This window comes from Tympanuchus pallidicinctus, unplaced genomic scaffold, assembly GCF_026119805.1.
Source record: "Tympanuchus pallidicinctus isolate F22 unplaced genomic scaffold, pur_lepc_1.0 scaffold28, whole genome shotgun sequence".
Lineage (NCBI taxonomy): Eukaryota > Metazoa > Chordata > Aves > Galliformes > Phasianidae > Tympanuchus > Tympanuchus pallidicinctus.
This window is the reverse complement of record NW_026294745.1, coordinates 4,910,650-4,932,651: the sequence shown is the minus strand read 5'-3', so window position 1 is coordinate 4,932,651 and position 22,002 is coordinate 4,910,650. Positions and strand designations below refer to the sequence as shown.

Here is a 22,002-nt window from a genome sequence, read left to right as displayed (position 1 = left end):
TTTGTTTATTGCACTGTCTGTTGGCCTTGGGGGCTTGGACCTGAAGAGAAATGCCATGAAGAAACTGAGGGGTAAATTTTAGCTGTCCTCTCTGCGAGCAGAACACTGTGCTTCGTACTGTGAATACTGGCTTCCATGAAGGCCAGACATGAAGGTGCTGAGAGTCAGTTCTGCCCTCTTGGTGCCCAGTTGACTTCCATCCCCTCCAGCAGAAGGCCCTTCTATTTGGATCTGCCAGTGAGTTTTTGTGTGTTTTTGTTTTTCACTTAATTCTTAGCATTTATTTTGCACTGTAACTTTTTGCTTTGTTTCTGGTGTTTTAAATGTATTTCATATCAATCTGTCTTCTAGAAGCAAATGGTTCGTTCCAAGAGTGAAGAATTGGAGCTGCTGCCATTTTCACTCCAATTGCAGGGAGATCTTCTGAAGGGCTGAGGCCATTAGTATCATCCTTGCAGAATGAATCTGCACAAAGGCTTGCTATTTGTGGCTAAATTACATGCTACCAGGATGTAGCATAAAATCTGGAGTTGCTGTGTAATGAGAAATGTAAGGACACATAAATGTCCTGGCTTACATTGCACATGGTTTGCAGTAGCTCTGGGAAGCTGCTTTTGATAGAATTGGTATGAGATCTCTGTATTTCTGCTCTATCCCTTCCCTCCTGACATTTAAACTAATAGAATTGTATTTGATTGCTGAGTCAGTGACTCAGCATCAGGAATGAGCACTTTGACAACCCTCTTCAGACCAGAAATCCTCTTGCTCTCCAGGCCTGAGTCACAGCATATCTGTCGCCTCTCTTTAGGCTGCTAAGTTTTCTTTTCCTCAGTACCAAGAGGTTCCAGAGAGAAATATTTCAATGGCCATACTCTAATTAGATATATAATACTGTGAAAATCAATTTAACTGGGAGGAAGAAAACATTCAGTATGATGTAATGTAAGCATTTGGTTTTTCTTCTGAAATAGGATAGATTTGAAGCATTTATTCTTTCTATAATTTGGTTTTCCTGTGAGTAATGCCCTTTAATAATCACTATATTAAAAACAGATTTGTTTTCCCCAGTCCTTCTCTTGTCATTCATTCACATATATCCCTGTTTACATGTTGGCTTGTTTGAGCAGAATCACTGAGGTTGGTTTGTTCAAAAATAATACGTATTTGTTTGTACCTGAGGAAACCTGTTTTGGTTTTGTCTTAGGGACTTTTGTCTTAGACGCCACTCTGCCTGTAGCAAACTTTATAGAATCTGAACACCCAGCAGCAATAACAGCAGCCTTCGGTGTTCACTGTGTGTGTTCATTGACTGCATCAGCAGGGTTTTACTGCCACTGGTAGGACAGACAGGGACAGAAGGGTTTGCTGGCCTCGTGCCCTTGCAAGGCAAGGTAACCTGAAGCGGTGTCAGTATATGGGATGAAAGCAGTTAAAGGCTGCAGTGAAAGCATCTGTTGGATGACTACAAAATAATCACACAGCGTAGTAATCTGTCCCCAAACATTTACAGGCTAATGATTGTGCACTGCAGCCAACGTCTCAGCTTCCTCTGCTTTAAAGCTTTCTGTGCCATCCTTTTCCGACCTGATGGCAGCTCCCTTTCCTCTCCAACAGAAAGAAAATGCGTCTCCTTTTCCCTTAGTCTGCTTCATCTGATGGCAGCAAGGTTGGAGGTGTATCTAAGAATATCACTTAGCACACAGAATTTTGTATTTCTTTGCTGCTAGCATATATGTAAAGCCTTGGTTTGTTCTTGCATACAAAGCATTGGTGAAACAAGGTGAACCAATTTGGTTTTCAGTTTTCTACTTGGAGTGAGGGAGTAAATAAAAACATCCTGGGTTTACCTGAATACTGAAATAACTGACCACACAGTGGCAGCCTTTGTTACTGTATTTCAGCCAGTTTACAAAGGGCTGGTGAGGCGATTTGTGCTTTCTAACAGGCTGTTCAGAGCAAGGTGTTTCTATGTAACATAAACCCTGGGCTCAATCCGCTGCAGCTTTTCATGTGGGATACCCACAATGTCATTCTCTCAGCATCTGTAATCAGATCTGCACTGCTATTTTTCATATAAGAAAAATATGTAAGAAAAAATAATTGAATATTTCAGATGCATGAACAGAGCTGGCAATTGTGAGTCTTGCATGACTTTGTCATGTGCAGATGGGAGAACATAGCTAAGTGTGTGATGAGTGTATTAAATAGATCTATGACATTTCTTTTAATAATGAGATCTAAATCAGAAACACAACTCTGTGTTAGTTTGCAGGTTTATTTTTGATTAATACCTTATAAAGAGTTCTTACCAGCAGGTGCTGTGGGCAGTGATTCCGGGCTGGTCAGGTGCACGAGCTGTTCAGGACATGTGGCCCTCAGTGATCAGAGCTGCATGTGTTTGGTTGGTTGGCTGTGGTTGGCTTTTGCTTGGTGGACTTTTTGTTGTTTTGTTTTTAACAAATCCTGGGTGGGGTGCTGGGGGCTTTATGTGCACTCGTTTCAAGTGTCCCCAGTGAAGTTGTTTTCCTTGTCTTTTGTCTAAATATGTTTACCAACTCTGGTTTGAGACTGCTTTTCCAACCAGCATAAATGCATTTCGCTGTTCAGTGTTTCACTTCAGCATTTCAAAAAGGTAACAGTAAACTGTTTACTTGTATCAACAGTAAAGACTAAATCACTCCCCTCAGTTACATGTCTGTGACAGATTTCAAAGTGTTTTCAGAATTTGACACATCTCTTCAGAAGAGGATGTTAAACTAATGGCTTGCTGATTTGACAGAGAGAATCAATTCAAAGTGTGAAGCTAGCAAATATGTGCAAAGTGACTCCAGGTTGCTAAACCAGGATCTTCAATGTAATGCTGCTATACACTCGAGCTAGAGCTTTCACAGTTGTCTAATACGTTTATTTAATTGTGTACATTCACTTTGATATCTTACAGTTAAATCAATCTTAATTATCCCTGTCCTGGAAAGCCCGAAAATACCTGGCCCAAAAGGAAAAATACGCGTTACATTGAGTCCTTGGCCACTGGAACCCTAAGGTGGATTTCCTGCTCTGCCTGGGCCACGTGCTGCTCTGGTGTCACAGCCAGTGACTTTGTCCATGGGCAGATTTATGTACCATAGATCTTTTTGTCAAATTGGTGAAGGAGGCAAAGGAGTTAGAGGGAAAATGAGTATGGAAGCATCACCTACTAAAGGTCATGCAGAAGGCAATGGGGATGGAGCTGCAGTGGCCAAAGAGCCCAGGCTTCCTGAAAATCCCGCGAGGACACACTGCTCTCAGTTTTAATTTGAGGTTGTCAAATGCAAATTCAGAGTGGGGAGGCATGGACATGAGGGCACAGGTAAATCTGGGTTGCATTCTGCCTTCAGAGTCTTGCAGATTAAAAATTTGTTTCTCATTTCATTCTCCCCTATGGCTACTTATTCTCATTCTGCTTTTGGCAACCTGAGTCTTCCTCGAGAACTTTCAAAGTATCTGGTAGAAATGGTAGCACAACTTTTGGAGGCAAACTTCCATGTAGGATGAGAATCAGCTTGAAGTTCTAGACTGTAATTGTTATTCTTGCCATTAGATCTGCAAACCTCCAGCGGAAGATGGACCAAGAAAATAACATTCAGTCTTTGAGTGGTGACACGAAGCTAAGAACTGAGTTATCATCATCACTGGATTTACTGCAGCACTGCAGTATCTTTTTTTTTTCTTTCCATAGTGTTACTGTATGATTTTTGCATGATCTCATAATTTTTCATGCACTTCTGCTATTATTTGTCCAAGATTACATCATTCCCATTAGGCTTTTATTTATCTGTCCTGTGTAAACCTGCTGATATTGCATTTTTTTTATTCCTGAGATGTCCCAAAGCTCTGCTATGGTGAGAGATGATGGGGTTGTGTCTCATTCTCAGTCAGATCAGTGTGCTTTCCTGGAAGCCAGCGATGAGATGCCTCCTCACACCTGCCCTAGGTGTGCACTGGGAAGCTGTGATGTGCCCTGATTTTCAGCCTAGATTTTGTTTATTCTTCACTTCTCTTAAATAGACTTGAGTCAGATGCATTAGCAAATAAAAAGCCGTTGATGCTTTTCTAGGCATGGTCCTTTTAGAACTGTAATCCTGAAGAAAGCTGAGAGGTGCCAGTCTAGCTATTTCTGTATTCATGTACCGGAGAATCAGAACAGCTTGAATTTAGAGCTAGGTTCAGACAGCTTGGAAATGCTTCGTGCCTTTGGAACTCATACTCTGTGCATGTGCTGCTTGCTCCTTTACTTGCTCAGAGGACAAGCAAGAGAACAAATCTAGTTTGCAGTCTGCACCCACCATGGGCCAGTTCCCAGTTCTATGGCGTGAGGAGAAAATAAGCTGTTCTGAAGAAAATGCAAGAGAAATATATTACTTACGATGTAGCCTGAGATGCCAAGATGCTTCATATTTTCCAGAATCAACTTTGACAGAAGTCGATTCTTTCACTAGTAGCATCTAGTAGCAGTGTTATGGGACCGTGCAGGCACAATTAAAGCCATGACAGTTAGAAAACTTACAGTAACTGTTAAGCAGCAATTGAGAAAGCAAGGAAAGAGGAGCTGGTGTTTGGGGGCTGAGAAGCCTATTCAAGTGAAAATTACTTCAGGAGCTACTACACTAATTTTTTTTCCCCACGTGCCTGCATTATCTTTCTGCCTCTCAGAACATCCTCGAGTATTACAGCAGCTGAAACTGCTGGAGGGGAACAGCATGAAAAATAACAGAAAAATAATCGCTTTGTAAGAAGTGGGGGCTGATACCCAGAGGCATCTTAACAACAAACAAGTAGCAAATCCTTCACACAAAAGAGAGGTACTCAAACAAGGCAGCATGCCTGCATGACACCAAATCCTGTTGAACAAAGCTTCTCTTGTAAGCCCTGCCCACTTGCTTACAGTAGATAAATACTACTAAACATTTCCAAAAGAAGCTTTAAATAAAAAATAAAATTTGAAAACACGGAGTCTTGGCTGCTTGCCCAGTTGAATGCCCAAGACATATTTTGACAGGCAACCAGTAAAGATAACTCAGAAGTAAACTAAGGGCCAAGTGTTCTGATAATTTAGAACTGCCTGGATGAATTGCGAGCCCCCCAAAATCAACTGGAGTGGAAACTAAGTAATTTTATTAATATATTCAATGCCATCCTGGCTTGCAATTTAATGTCCCTCCCTTTCTCTCCTACCTCCCAAGCACAAGTGCAGTTGCACACATCTGTTCTTTATGATACCAGACGTGCGACTGATGTAAGAAATCAGTAAACACAGTGAGATTTTCCAGATGGCACTCAGTGATCTGGAAGTTCGAGTTCCACTGAATTTCTGCTTGGAAATTTCACTACTAATTTGACCACAGTTCCACATCCTCCTTGCGTGAAGTTTGCACTTAAATAACACATCTCATGCTTGAGTTCATATTTCTGTTGCTGCTTTTGGTGAGGTTTGTTCAAAATGGAATAATCTGGAAGCCAGCACTGTGACACCTCCCCTCAAACAGAAACTTTGTGGAAGTTGAAACTGAATTTAGTGCTTAGGTATAATTTCAATGGTAGACGATTGCCTGGAATTAAATAAATATTTAGGCCCCAATTCAGCACAGCCCTGGACTGCCTCTTAGCTGTGAAGCACTTCAGTCCCCTTGATGTCAACAGGAACTGAGTGCTTGGTTAAAATGAGGCACTAAGGCTTTGCTGCATGGAGGTGAATGCAGGCATGCTGTGAAGCATCCTGCCTTAGCTAGTGGAGTGACTGCCTGAAAAGAAGCAGCAAGTGACACATTTGACAGATGTCGTGGCGATATTCTGCACAAAGACACAGCAAAGGAAACAGCCAGTGAGAAAGCAGCAGGGAAACATTCAAAACAACATGGTTCTCCATTGAAAATGGAGGGTACATCAGCTAGGAAGAGATAACAGTAAGAAAAGACACCTTAACTGGGAGGGAGGAAGAAATAACAAATCCTTTCTTCAGATTGGAAAGGAGAATTGAATAGGAGTATCAGCTCCACTGTTGTCTCTAACGTTAGATAAGTGTTGAGTTTATAGGGAAGGTTCTTTTCATTTATTTCCTCCATTTGTCTGTGAGGGCAGCATGCACCTTGAAGCAGGCACTTCTTTTCCTATGATGTGTTTCTACAGCAGCAAAGCCCTCGTGATGCTGTGCTGGTGTGAGCAGCTGTTGCCTTCTGAAGGTGCATGTCACCACCAAATGCTGCCCTGGGGATGCATGAGCCCCATCCAGACACTACTAGGCTTCAATGTTTCAAACAGAAGATTATGTTTAGAAACAGCACTGAAAGATATGCTGAAGTATTTTCACATGAAGTTCATCGAATTTCCCTTGCAGCTTCAGTTTCAGCTCAAGGGGAAATGCAGGGTGCTGCCCCAGAAGGGCACAACCGCAGCACCAGGACGTGCTGGGAGCAGCTCTGCAGAGAAGGACCACGAGGAGTCAGCTGCAGAGATGGCACAGGGTAAGAAGTAGCTATATCTCTGGGCCATGGGTTTGAGCAGACTGGCTTTGTTCTCAGCACCAAGCAGCAACACAGGATCTGGCGTGCAGTGCAGTCATCCCTGCAATTCCCAGTTCCATGCAGCAGGGTTATTCGCCACCACCTGTCAATGCCAGGCGTTTGTTGGGCAGCAGTGTGATTGTCACACTGATATTCAACAAAGAGAAATAGAGCAGTGTTGTGTACGTACTCCATCCTCAGTGCCTTTTGATCCTCGCTTTAAAATTTCATAACTGACAAACGATGCTACATGGCTTCTCAGCAAATACAATGCATTACTCTTACAAGGACTTTTATCATTTTAAAACCATGACATTTCTCTTGTTCTTTCTTCTCTTTCACTTTCAGGAAGCAGATGCTTTATGTTTATAGATTCAGCTTCTGTATTGCAACTGATGAAAATGGATTTTCTTTCTTTTGAACTGAGGGCGTTACCTGCAAGTGTGCCAGTGCTGCTGATCCCCTCAGTGTGGGACAGCCAAGCACCTTCAGTGCGTCTGTGCTTGTAGTTCTATTTTCGCATATCAGCAGCTGGGCCAGCAAGTCATAACATAGAGGAAACTGGCACCCAGGGGACCACCTTGCAGCAGGGTGTTGCAAAGAGGCAGGAGAAGCCAGTGACTGAATGCCTTCTCCTCCAAACTTCAGTGAATCTCCTCCTTTCTACCTATATTCTCTCCCAGAACGGCTCTCCTTTATCATTTTGATGTAGAGAAACATGGAGAAAGCAGGGCTGCAGTACCTCATTACACAAGAGGGGAGCTGATCCTCCCCCAGTTCAGGCAAGACCTGTTCTGGGGCTGCAGATGGCTGGAAATGGTGAAGGCCATAAAAGCTGTATTTATAAACAGTTTAAATTACAGTCCTTGAAGGTCAGACACTTAGAGAGACGCAATATACTTAATTCTTTGTGTAGATGTCATCTATTGCTGACATAAAATGCTGGTTTGTTCTAAGATGTGTCCTGTTCAAATTGCTGGGAGTCGTAACCATTTCGTACAATGGCACTTCAGTTAAGGCTGAATTATGAGAATTACATGCATTTATTGGCATATGCCCCTATGCCTGTGATGATCCATCTGACAAAAGGCAGTGATTACAATATAACATGCCACATATTAGGAAAAAATATGGAATGGGAAAAAAAAAAAGGAAGCTGGCAGTCTGTATTTTAAAAAATCCGTGCCATTTTAATGACCAAAAAAGCAAAGTATTTCGTTTCTATGTTATTTCCCTCTTCAGAGCCTCCTGTTTTTAAGAGAAGGCAGTTTCATTATTTGCCCTTTATGTATGAGTACATGGAGGTGGTGGGGTTAACTTACTCAAATACTTCCTCAGGTTTTGGTAGAACAAAGGATTCAAGCAAGATCCCCTTCTCGTAAAAATGTCCTACCCACAATGTTATGCCATCTTCTTACATATGTATATTATGCATAGTTAACACCCATGAAATCAGTACCTGAATTTTCTGCAGTCTCTTTATCATTCTTAGACATGTTTTTTCAGCTTCTTGCTTTAGAAAACGTGCTTTATTTTGACTTGTTTCATAGTTTCTATTAGAAGTAGTCATGGTTTGATATTAATGTTTGCAATGCTTTTGACACAGTCTAAGTCATGAATATATGAAACCAGCTTTCCTTTGTATATTTTGTCGGCAGTTTAATGTCATTTCAGCAAGGGAATTTATTCCGAATACAAAATGATTGTAAATACTTTTAAAAACTGTTCCTTGTGTAGTGACTTGTACAAGTTGTGCAATATCAGAGAAGTGCAACAAGGCGGTATTTTGCTTTTGTTGATGAGTGCATCTTTTGCCAACTTAGCCTACTTTTGCTAAGCTCAACATTTCAGCCAAAGTAGTTCATCAAATTTCACATTCATTAAGTGCTGTTGCTGTGATTATTTTTTTATTTTTGTCCCTGGGTCGTAGTCAGGATGCCCTTCACTGATTAAACACCATCCTCGAGTGTGTAAAAGACTCAGAATTTATCAAAACAAAAGATGAAGGCTTCCTCCTAATTTGAAATCATGTAATCACAGTTAGGTTGAATTGTGTTTTGATTAAGTAGGAGATGATTGCAGAGATCCATCACTCTGCCTTTAGGCTCAGATAGTTTCAGACTAACTTCACTCAAGTCAATTACTTTATTGTAAATTTACAGCAGCTAAGCTGAAAGTACAATTAAGTCATTTGTTGTATGGAAGGTATTGGAGGAAAAAAGCGAAGGTAATAGGGGATACAGACTGTGTGCCAATGATGGATTGAGGGCGTGTGTCCTACAAAGCATCAAAAGGGGAGTGTTAAGAACTTAGACAGCTTTATGCGTAGAGGCACGGACAATTGGAGCAGGGCATTTTCACAGGCAAGGAAAGGCAAGGAAGCCTTTCATCCGCTCTGACTGTTGAAGTTCTATTGGAAACGTTCCTTACAGTTTTGTGAAAAGAAACAAATTGTTACAGTGCATCAGACTAAGTGCATAATGGAAAATTTTACTTGCACAAAAGATTTGTATAATTCCTTGTGGCTGGGGCACTTGTGTATTAGCAGGCTTTCAGGTGTGAGAAATAACCCTACCAGGTCATTGCTGCTATTGTGACCCATCCTCTTTTTATTCACTTACATCATTTTTCTTCCTTACTCTTCTAGTTAAAGTATATAATGACTGCTTGATTAGGTCTGCTACAGGCTGCTCATGGCAGTGAAAGGAGGACAAAGTTCTCCAAAATGAAGTTAAGTTTTTTTAAGAATGCTGATTTCACCTTGGGGATGGGTTACAGTATTTTCAGTTAAAATGAAATCCAAAGGTGAGACATTCTGTGCTTTTTCCAGCCTCGCTGTTATGATGAAAAGGAGAGTTTGGAAAGTTCATCCAACCAAACCTACTGACTGGACAATTAGAGGAGCTCTGCTTGCCTCCTCACTGTAATTCTTTGTGTTACGTCCATTGTGAAAAGGGTTAATAATTAATTGGTGGATGCATTGCTACAGCCTTGCCAAATTGGGCTGGGCAACCAGATTGTGCTCTCTGGTTTTGTGAGGTTGCTGATGACTGCTCTAAGAATCAGCATGTACTCTAGGTGGCTCTGCACAGACATGGGGCTTTTCTACCTCAGGCATCTTTGGCCAGACTTCATTACCAAGAGGCACTGCTTAGAAGTGTGCCACTTTCTTCACAGAGTTTACTAGGTATTAAATCCTTATATTGGTTATTATATTGGTGTAGAGCATTACATTCCAAGCTTCTGTAGCTGTAAAGATTGCAGTGGCAATTCATGAGATTGAAGGAAAATCAGAGGCAGCAAGACTTCCTAGGTAATCAGAAAAATGAAAACCCACCCACACTGTATGTACTGCCCGAGGTGACGGCTGCTAATGAGGTAAGTGTGATGTACAGTTCTGCTATGAAAATTGCATAAATAGGAAAGATAACAGGTTCTTCAGTAGGTCTTCTCAAGGGTGTTTTCAGAAGCACACTTACTTATTTGACTCAGAGTTAAAAGGCTTTTTTAGCTCCTGTTAACACTGAAGAGCCTGACAACAGCCTGACTGCATCAGGATCTCCCCCAGCCCAGCCAGATGACACCATGTAACCCACAGCTTTGCCTCGGGGACGTGCCACAGGCAGCCACAAAGCCCTTTCCTCTGTAATGATGCGGGGTATTCTCATCACTCTGTGCTGAGCATAGTGTCCTTCAGATAGTAATGGAATTACTTGGCATAGTTCACTTGCAGAGCAGAGGCTGTGACCAACGTTGGTTGGCAGAAGGTGGCAGTGACAGGAGAAATGGGAAAACCAAAATAGTTGTTGCCATCAGCTGACAAAACAGATGATAAGAGTGGAATTCCTCTGAAAACGCACACAGCAGGAGCAGCAGAGCATGTAAACATTGACACAGGGCAAGAAGGCAGGGTTTTGATACACTGGACACCGTAGTTAGAGAAAGCAAAGAAATCCCTGAGGGCCTCAGCTGTGTTTATTGCTTTTGTCTTATTTCATCTTTGTGAAGGTATTACCAGCCTGTGACAGCCTGGCTCTGAGAGAAGATGAAAAGAGATTATTCAGAGGCATTAGGACAGACAAGTGGATTGTATTCCATGTTGCTCACAGCAAAGATGCTCCAGGGCAAAATTAAATGAACTGAAAGTCCAGAGCAGCGCCTTCATAAAAATGATGTAGAGCTATATTCTTTTTTTTTCAAATTTTCTTGTAGATGATAGGCAAAGCAATGCAGCCCATGTAATTGTTTTTCATCATCTATCTCATTTTACCAGAAAAGGTTTTTTAACAGTGAACTGTCTTTAGCTTGAAAAAGGATAGTAGGAAATCTTCCTTATTTCTTTAGCAGCCCAAATACTTTCCAGCAGATGCTCCATACACAAATATTTGGATAAAACCCAGAGCTCGGTAAATGAAGAGCACTTGTGCCCCACTGGGGTAAAACCCATCAGATGTGCCATGAATTACTTAAACCTGTGGCACTGTCCCTTTCAATTCTTGGAAATTCAAGATTTGATGAAGCAGAGCACTATTTAGTGACTGCTACCATTCTCCAGAAATAAAAATTACTGTTTTTATTTTGTTGTAAGTGTATATTTTGGAGTAAAATGTTATCAGCTGTCTGAGAACTTAAACTCTTAAACTAAACTAGATCATTAACTGCAAGATGTCCAAATTCCTGTAATCTTTTCCACGCCAAGAAAGTCACAGAGGCACTGGATTTTGGTAACTACAGAGTCATCAAGGGCTGGCACAAAAAACAACCCTTTTCCTTTCCTAGTGTGCTTATTGGGATGCTTTCCTCACTGCTTACAGTGGGTGTCTGCAAATCACTTTCAGGTGTCAGGACAAAAGTCCTTGCATAAAAGCAAGGAATGACGATACCAAATGCTTCTAACCTCTGCTGAGCTGTGTCTTACAGTTGTCTCCAAGGACCAGGATGGAGCTTCTCTTGATGCTCAGTGTGATAAATGTCACCACGTGGCCCAGTGTGAGGCAGTCCGATACAAGGGTGGAGAACAGGAGATAAATTTAGGTGAAATTCTTTTAGCTGTAGCTTACCTTTCTCTTTGGCTAAGCAAGAAGTAATGAATCCAAAGTGGAGAACGTGAACTTGGTCCAAAGCGTGGGGCTTTCTTCTGCGTTGTTTATTTTCAAGACTGTCTCTAACTGAAGGTTTTTTAGAAATCTGCTCAGAACAGAAGATTGGTATGTAAGCTCCTAGCCTAGGAGTGAAGAGTTGTGATAAACGACTCAATTGTGGAAGCTTTATAGCCAAAAGATAAGCATCAGTGTTTTCTCAGTAATCAGTTAGTGTTCTTTGAGCCTGCAGCGGGACAGTAATTTTCCAAACAATTTTTTGGGGACAAGAGAATGCACGTTTGGCCAAGGATATTTCATATCTAAGGTTATCCATTGATAAAGGAGAATACTTTTTTTTTTTTTAATTATGTTCTCAAAAATAGATATTTTCTGATGTTGATCTAAAATATTTTGCTTCATCTGAAATGACTTTTTTCCCCGTTTTCAGTTGCCCAATGCTTTCCTGAAACCGTATCTGTATCTCTTATATTCAACTTATAGAAATCTCTTGCAAACAAAGAACATTCCTTATACACTCAAAACTTTAATAATATAGGACACTAGCTTCCCAATAAGCTGAAGCCAATATTTACAGTGTATGATTGTGATGACACTTTCAGCTCTTGGGAAGAATACTGCCAAATGTGTATTTTCACATTCTCATGCTGGATGGACTGTGTCCTGTTTAGTTTAAGTAATAAAAACACACCTAGCTAGTCTTACAAGTCACAGTCAACATCCCTCTGTTGGTTTCATTGTGAGAGAAAACAAAAAATAAAAACAAAATCCAGAAAGAGAAATCCTCCAAACAAAATATTTGTCAACTGAACAAACTTAAATCTTTGTGACTGGGAATAACGAGTCTTGAAGAACTGAAGTGACATGAGCCGATACAAGGCTGTGGCTGGAGATAGATATACCTCACTTCAGGTTTCCCTGGAGAGCCATGCAATCTAGAGAGGTCCTTTGCAGTCCCAAAATTTGGATATTCTTCACAGAATTGTCTGTCAGATACTCAGACAAGATTTTTCTTTCACCTTTTTCCCACATCTCTCCTTTTCCAGCTCCTTAGGCGATGTGTGAAGCGTTCTGTTCAGATGAAATAGCTCGGTTTGTCAGTCACTTTGCAGCCTGTGATTGATGCCATTATCTGTTCATTAATAGCAGCAATAAAGCGTATAAGCAGAATGAATGAGTGGGACATAATAGTCCTCCACTAACATTCGTCTTCTCTGTGCCTTTCCTCCAACGTATCCAAAAATTGTTGCAGACCTGCACTGTCCTGTATTCAGGAAGATGGATTCAAAGCGTGCTGTAACCATCACGCGCTTGTGGGCATTTTTGTTTTTGGCAGCCAAGCGTAGCAGGGCCTGGCTGGGAGGGAATGTAACACAGAGGCACTGCTTTCAAACTTCAGAGAGGTCTTTCAGTGTTTGAATTTGAGCTCTGACTTTCTCTGTACGAGTTATCCTGTTCCAGTTGTTTTGGGGCAACTCTCCTCCTGCGCCTTCTGATAGCACTGGGAGCTTTATGTTTTTTGTGGGAAGAGAATCTTAATCATGGGTTTGTCAGCTGAAGTAAATAAGCATTCCCAGTGAAGGTCACGCTCAGATCTGCATTTTATGTCTAATAAGAATTTGGCATTTATTGTATGAAGGATGACATCAGCTGAATTCAATAATCATTCTTTGGTTTAGTGAGCAGGTGCCTATTTCCAGCAGATGAACTTGTCCATTATATGCACGTGATGATTTGTGAATTTGTTATCTTAATATATGTTACATCTTCAGCTTGCTGAGGTGATTTAGGATGGGAAGATAGGAAAGGATGACTGGAATGTCTAAAATGATTTGCCTACTGCTGCTTTTTATTATTATTATTATTATTATTTTTGCATTGCTCACCTCTTTTTTATTAATTATCCTCATAGAGATCAGTTTTCAGTAAAAAAAAGTAAAAATTCTACCTTCATTTTGAGTTCTGCTAATCAGAGTAAAGGAGAGAATGCTTTAATGTAGTGTCACCAGGCTGGCCGTTTCCTGTACTTATGAGAGATGGGTTCGAGCTATTCCTTACGGCTGTATTATCTCTGCTGTGCACTTGAAGTACTAAGACTTAGTGAGATTTATAGAACTATTAAGAATGACTATCAGGTATATCTCCTAGATGATAATATTCATTGTTCTGTGTTCCTACAACTGCTCCCTTGGGAAGGTCATAGAGGAGGAACAAGATAGAATTAATGCTTTGAAAAACAAGAGTGCACCCTGCACCATCCATAACTCTGCGGGTCACATCTGACAAACTTGAATTTAAAGAGCGTTCCCAAGAGACAGAAACTGGCGCGGCTCCCCGAGCACTGAAAATCCAGCGTCAGAACTCACTGGGTCGCTTCTGCTTCATTCTGCCCTTTTTTCAAGTGATGTTTGTCACGCTTCCCTTCCTCTTTTTACGTTGGCACTTCTTTGGAGACGGTTGCGTAGCAGAGCTGATGGAGAACTCGCGCCTCTCATCTCAGGTTGCTTCCACCGTGTGTCCTGGTGAATGAGCACCTCTGCTGGCGAGGCCTCTCCACTTCAGGTGCCAGCACTTGAACAAATCAAGCGCCGTGCATGTCAGGCACCGAGTGGGCAGTGTGCCCCATCTGTGATGGCTTCATGATGTGGCCTCTGAGCCCTGTGACTGACCAGGGCACTTCTTTGTGCCTATTAGGAACACTGAATCTCTGTGGCTTCTCGTAACCGCATTCAAAGCTGTATTCAGACTGACAACCCAGATGACTTCAGGGTGTAAAATATTAGTAATTAATCTGAGTTTGTAGTGTTTCTGCATTAGAGAAAGCTTTTGCTTGTAATAGCCTTTGTTTGAATGTATTATTCTGAGTAGATCGGCATGCTAAAATTTGCATTGTAAAAAAATTGTTTTGGAGCAAAGTAAGATCTAATGAGCACATAGTAAATCCCTTGGCTCTGCAGCAGAGTCACAATATGCATAATAGCTCTTCCTGAATGAATCCCTTGCAGCCTAAAAGCTTTTTTTCTTAAAATAAAATAGCAGGCCTGCAGGATTTAGTGCAGACAATATGCAAAGATCGTTTAAGGGGCTGTTGTGGAAAGAGAAAACAAATGATGACGACTCCACTTAGGCTCCTTTGAAAGGACCCTTTGTGATCACTTCATTAGGCAGTCTGTTTAAATATTTTCTTTATTCAAGAATGACTTTATTCTAATGGAAGCATCAATAAATTCCACTTTGTCTTTTCTTTCTCCCTGTGGTCTCAGCTGAAGTGCCAGGAAGCATTTTATCATTTCTCAGGCTTTTTACTGGAGGTTCAATGTACAGTAAGTATTATTCCTTTAGCAAAAGAATGGAAATGGGAACTAATGATATTACACAAGAACACTGAGAACTGTCTTTCATTTAAAAATAAACCAAAAGCTGAACTCCTGCCTCTTGCTTTCATCCTGAGTTAGCTCAGGTAATGATTGAAGTGTGATGTTAGTAGAGGTTCTGCCTAGTTTTTGGCTAATGTCTTTGTCAGAAAAGGCACCTCTGAGTAATGCGCTTGCTGTCTGCCCTTATTGCAAGGTTAAAAGAAGTTTATTTCCCAGATGTACTAGCTTAGGCATCCTAAATAATGTGGAAACCATTCCATTTGCCGTTCTGAAGAAAGTTAATTGAAATCAGAACGATGAGAGCCCAGAGAGGTTGTGGAGTTTCCATCCTTGGAGACATTCAAAGTCTGGATGTGGTCCGGGCAGCCTGCCCTGGGTAACCTTGCTTAAGCTGGGCGTTGGAGCAGGCGTCCTCCAGTCATAACCACTGTTTTCTGGTTCTGAGTTCAGCTGCCACCTGCCCTGATATGATTGACTCTGGACCTGGGATAGAATTTTTTCTTTATTTAACTTCTGAGTTTAAATTTGAAATCTATGTAATGCTCAGCTGATCTTGTCTTGAGCCTCTCTTAAGCAGTGTCCACATGAGTGCTGGACTTCAGAAGTTTGTACACTGCTTTTCTTTCTTGAAAAGCTTCTGAAGCTTTTCAGTCAGCGTTGTTTGGTGTTTGGGCTGCAGGATGGTAAAGCTCGGAGTGTGGCAGAACAGGTATTTCCTTAATGCTGCAGGAGCTCATCTGCAGATTTTCTGATGTAAGCTTGATGTATGCCTTTATCCTTTTGGGAGACTTTTCTCTGTGATCTTTTGGGATAAATGAGAAGGAGCAACCTAAAGCAATCACACAAATGAGATGTGAGGAGCAAGGATGACTGACTGGTCTGTAATGCCGTTTCATGAATCCCACGTGGATTGTGTTTTTCTGGGGCCAATTGGTTGGATTTTAACAGTTACTGTGCAAACAGTGTCTGCACTGACAGATTTGCAGGAATGACTGACAGTGGTTCTATTGATTTGGGAAAGAAAGTTGAGAAAATTTGTAAAAATGCAGAAAATTATTTTCATCAAGTGTATTCTGAAAGAATATATGATGAGGAGCATCTGGCTGAGACAATTACCAAACTAAGCCGAGACACCCAACTGCATTTGCTTTGTGCAAGCAAAAATGTTTGGGGCTGCAGAAAATGACATTATCTGGTATTACACCAGCAGACATCTGCAGCCTCTTTCAGAGCCGAGGAGCATTCAGAGAAAGCAGAGTAGTTGTCACTAGTCCGTGCAGCTTAAGGGTATATCTCAAAGCAATCTCCTTGCCTGTTAGTTATGTGGTAGGGACTGTTAACATCTCCTGGAGCACTCTGAGGTGCCAACGTTCATCCATTTGCTAAGGAAAAGAGGTGTTTGAAAATTAAAGCTCGCCCTTGGGTAGACTGTCCTTTCCCCACTCCCATCCCTCAGTGCTTCCGCTCATGTCAGACCTTAACGTCATCCATAAGTGATTATGTCAACAAGCTTGGTGGCCCAAAACCAGCCATACCTGCAGCAGGCAGCACAGAGTGCCAGCATTTCCCACAGCCCAGGCCTGCGAGGCTGCCCGCTTTGCAGCAGGAAGCTGTTAAGTTTCCATCTCACAACATTTTGCTCCTTAAGTGGCAATAACAGATCATCATCTCCATGTGAGATGTTCTTTTAGTCTTTGAAATCCCAGTTCATGCTTAGTTAAGTCTGTACCCAAGGCATGGCCTATGCAGCATGGCACCTGCTGTGTCCACCAGCCCACTCTCATTTCTCTGAAGGTTTTTCTTTGCCATTTCCATCCACCATCACCAAGGCGATGCAGAAAGTCTGTACTGTTTTACAGGAGGGAATTCTGCACAGAGAAGCATCAGCTTCTTCCCCAGCCAGGCCTGTGTCAAAGGTGCAATATCCTTTGCAAAGTTGTGCAAAATGTGGATTTAAGGAGATCGGATTAGTGCTTAAAGTATCATGGGACATTTTAATATAATTTTAAATCCTATCTTCTCACTCCCATTGCAGCCAGCACGTTAAATTATCAGACTTCATTCTTTACACACAAAATTTATCTTTGCAGCAAGATAGCAGTTGCTGAGTGTGAGTTTCTCTGGAACATGTTTCAATTTCTTCACACTCATCTATTTCTCTTCTGTAAGAGGGTTAGTGGGAGGGTTTTAACTTCTCAGTGCTGTCACACCTGGGATCTTAGCTGGCATGAGGGCTGTGTCACCTCTAAGAATATTCCAAGGACACCCTCCAAATTTGCTCCTTGAAGAGCCACCAGAGAGATTTTTAAAATGTTCATCAGCTGAATGTTTCATTGCGAGATCATCACAGTCCCACTGCCTTTTTCTCAAAAAGCAGCTCATCTGCAAATACTAGAAAACCCAGGGGGAATAAAGCAAAGAGGTCAAACTCAATCGATTCTAACAGATTCTAAAGGCTAGTCAAGTGTCTGTGAAATGAATTTCTGACTTTCCTATGGAAAAAAAAAAAGGTCCATTTTAAACCTTTCATGAATGCTCACAGTAGGTTACTCTACAAGAGGATCTACTGTGTCCTGGAAAATAAGTTTCAAAAGCAGCCAGATTTCAAGTGCTCATACTGGGGCTACCAAAATAATAATAGCAGTAATTAGATAATGCTGATGCCAAACACATGGAAGTTATATGACTGCATCTACTTTATCCTCCATAATTGTGCTGCAAGTTTATGCTGTGGAAACTGCATGAGCCAGGAAAAAACATGAGTGCCCCGCATGGAATTCAGCCCTCCAAAATCAGCAGTCTGCAAATGCTGCTGCGTGTTCCCAGCTCCAAAGGCAGCAGGAGCAGCAGGGACTGGGTATTTACATATCCGTGTGATAAGACTATTCTGGGGACAGAAATAGCTTTTATGCATGCGATCTTGTCTCACTCCCTATATATCCACCAGTAGCAGATTATCTACAAACTGCTGTTAGGAGGAGTGGAAATCTCAAAGTCAGAGGCTGTGATAGAGAGTGTTGTGATCAGTCAAGCAAGGAAGGACCCATTTAGGTCCTTTAGTGAGCAAGCATTGTCAGATATTTATCCTGCAATCTTGAATGAAAACATATAATCTGTGAATCTTGAGATGTGATTTCTGCCTTTTTCAGTTTTGTTTTTTGGCAGCCAGAAGTCTTTCTGATGTAAGCTGCCCTGTCCCAGCATGGAAAGACTTCTTGCTCTGTAAGTGCCCCATTAAATAGCACAGACTGTTCTGAGATCCAAGAGTTGAGACTTTTTAAAACCATAATTATGGATGTTTTTAAAGCTGATCACAAAAATGCTGTCAGTGAACAACATGAGGCCATGTGATTAATTTTTCCGTATGAGCTGTTTGATTATGACAGCTTCCTAGTTTCAGATAGCTTCCAATGTGGACTGAAAAGCAGACAAAGAGCACTTTATCTAGCACTTCTGATTAAATGTGACACTCCAGTCAGCACTGAGAATACATAGAGGAAAGAAAAGCCATAAAACCCCATTAGAAAAAAGAAAATGTCAGGCTATAAATTATTCTGAAATATCAATTTTCAGCAAGCTATGTAAATTGTCAATAACAGGGATGCAAGAACCATAAGTGTGCTATATTCATGCTAATTTTTTGTTACCGGAGTGTGCATGAGAAGAGTTGACACATCCATTAAGGACTGGAGGATAACTGGAGGGCTCCTGCACGTTGGGTGAACAAAGACTTTATTGGCACTGCTCACATTTAATTTGAAGGATGCTTTTTGATTTAGACCTTGTTGGTGCATGGCTGACCAGAGAGAGGCCTACAAAACAACATCATCTTCCTATGCATGTTTTTAATGTTAAAAGGCTTCTTTGACTTCATCAAGGCAGACGTTTTCCCATACCTTTGCATACAGATGGATTTTATGTTACACGGTGGTGTTTAAGAAGCTGCACCTGTTAGGACTGTGCTGCCCACACTGCATCCTCTGCCCTTCAGGTGCCACAGAAAGCTACCAAAAGTGCTCAGACTTCTTTCACCTTGAGAAACTGCATTATAAACGCTGTCAGATCTCCTTATCTATAGCAATGGTTTAAGGCATCTTTATCTCCAGGCCATTTGTGTGCTGAGAAGGGCTGAGAGCCTGCTGGCCTCCTTCAAATGTAATGGACAGATTTTCAGGGCATTTCCTGCTGATAAATTAAAACAAAAATGCTCCTGTGGAGCAGGCTGCATTTTGACAAAATTTCTAATTCAGAGCAAGTGCATCTCTTAATGTTGTCAAAATGTTGGGTTTTCCTATTTTTGCAGTGAAAATGTGGAGGATTGGTTTAAACTGACCTTTCAGTTTGAAATATGTTTATACTAAACAAGCTTTTAACACAGAACAAAACATCTCAAAATCATCACTGGTTCAATTTAGCAGAACATTTTGGGATTTGGGGGGGAGCAGAGGAGGTTTAGGGATGACAAAGTGCCTGCATTCCTACCAGTGAAAAACATTTATGTAATTCCTGACAGTTTAGGTCAGCAAGATTTCTGAAAGCTTTGAAAATTCTTTCATGATAGGAAAATCCTTTCCAGTCGTTGTGGGGTCTGGAGGACACTCATCTTTGACAGGCTTCGTGTTGAAAATGGAAGAAAACCTGAGATTCCTGTCTTGTAAGAATTCCCACGCTGGGATATGATAAAACACGGGTATGGATACCTAAGCTGCTTTAAAATCTCTTTCCATCTCATCTGTTGGCTTCATGCGGAAAAGAAAGTCTGAAATCTGAGAGGTTATTCCTATGGAGTGCTGCTCAGGTGGAGTTCAGCACTTTTTCTATAAAACATCAGAGTCCACTTCTAGCTTAAGGATGTGCTGAACATCCACCTCTGAAGCACTGCCTCTGGCAGAAACCACTGTAGAAAGGCCAGGTAACATGCTCTGCTGGGCAAAGCAGAACCGAGGGGACCTTGCTACCATGCACTGCTTGTAAAGCTGATTCTCACTGCTTTCTTACAGCTGCCTACGAGTGATTTTTGCTTTCAGCAAAGAACTGCTAAAGGTGCCACTGGCTCTTGGAAAAGGATGAAACACACAGCTGCTACAACACAACTGTGAGCTGTATGGTAACAGTCTGCACAACCAAGTTTCTTCTTGTCTGGCAGCAATTCAACAGTGGGAGCATGGGGATTTACAACCTCTTAAAGTCATGTACCTTAGCTGCCTTCAGAGAACTTTGGTAATGCACAGCTTTAGGCCATGGTAAACAAGGCACTCTATGTCTCATCTTGGTTTTTCTATGACAAATAGGATACGGTGTCTAACTGGCTTCTTTATATTATACAGTGTAAATATATTACATGCAGTAAAAATATTCTATATCAGTATAACATAATAGTTACATTGTAGGGCAGCCATCTCTCAGGTGTATAGGAATAGCTAATAATTAGCATGAGTGAATCGTTGTAGCACAAACCACAAACATTATCATTCCACGTGTAATTTATCCCTGATGTGAGTACTTGTTCTTCTTAATACTTAATATGTCTGTTTATAGAAAAGTTGATTGAGATAATTAGCAGTAAAAATGCTAAGGTAACACAGCTATGGTAACATTTATATTGCTATCAATTTTGTTTATAGCAGCCTAAAGACCAATGCCGAAATTAGAAATTAACTACAATTAGCAAATAAATTGAGTGTCTCTTGGAATTACTTGATCATGTCTTAAAACGCTGCACAGTGTGATGCTCACGGAGGCAAAGCCAAGTCCCTGGGCTGTGCCAGCTGCACTGTTTGCTTCTCTGTTCTTCCTGCTCATCAGCTGCAGCAGGGCAACTTTGCTGCCTGTATCCACCTTGCCCAGCACATGGGTAGATGGTGGCCTGCTGCTGCCCAGGGATCTACGTGCCTCCCCATCTCCTGCGCTGTGCAGGGATTAGGAATGTCATCCTTATGCAGGGAAACATCTCCCACTTGTGTCAGAAGTTGCACATTCCCAGAGCAAACAAGTCATCCAAGGTGAATGGGCAAAATTTCCTTGGATATTTCCTAGCTGTCTCCTTTGTCAGAGGCTGTTTCATTCCTTTTCTCTCTGTAACACATTCTGTCACCTTAAAGAGCAAAATGGGGCTGTGAGGGGAGGGAAAGAGCTGACAGAATGTAAATGTAAAGCAATTTAGACGACCGCAGATGGGGCGGTCACAGCACGGCGCAGATCTGTGCTGACTGCTGAGCACCGGGCTGACAGCGGGAGCGTTAGCTGGCCTGAGGCTGCTGCTGGCTTCTCTTCTTTCTCTATTTCTTTTTCTTTTATTTTCTGCCCTGCTTTCTTCAAAGCTAGGTGTCTCAGTTCCCTGTGGATTTCTTCTGGGGAGAATTTATCACTGGTAAATAACTATTTGTGTTGAATTTGCAGATAAACTGAAGTACTTTCTTTAATGTTGCAGTTTAGTACCCTTTCCTTTTCAGGTTTGCATGAGCACAGGCATCTGAAGGCAGTAAATCTGTCGTTCAGATAATGTATTTGCCCTTGGTACCAAAATATAAAAATAAAAATTACAAGGTCATTAACCATATCGAGAGAAAGAAAAACGAGTTGTGTATTAAGAGCTGAATGCCGGGGTGGGGTGGGCCAACAGCAGAATACTGAAGGGAACTGCTCATCTGCCCTTCTCATCATGAGAATCAATTAATTCCTTTCTTTCTCGTAGCACTTCTCCTCTGCACTGGGAACTCTCAGCATATGCCAGTCCAAATTTATGAGCAGTGTGTTTTCTGGCATTTTTCATTTATTAAGTGCAAACTCCTGTGGCCAGTGATTTACTGTAGGACGGCTCAGAAAGCAGCAAATAAGTATTATCTAACAATGTATTAAAAAAATACAAACTGGAAGAGACAATTTTATCTCTGCTTCCCAAGCAATTTATCTCTGTCCATGAGAAGGCAGGCTGAGGGGAGAATAGCCCTAGAATTGTTCTGGAGTGCATCTGGTCTGGAAATGAGT

The 22,002-nt window shown here is 41.5% G+C and overlaps 1 protein-coding gene across 7 annotated transcripts in view; it reads left to right on the top strand.

Annotated features, from left to right (window-relative positions):
• GALNT9 (polypeptide N-acetylgalactosaminyltransferase 9) overlaps positions 1-22,002 on the top strand; it is a 154,550-nt gene that overhangs the window by 112,683 nt on the left and 19,865 nt on the right. The window lies entirely within an intron of this gene.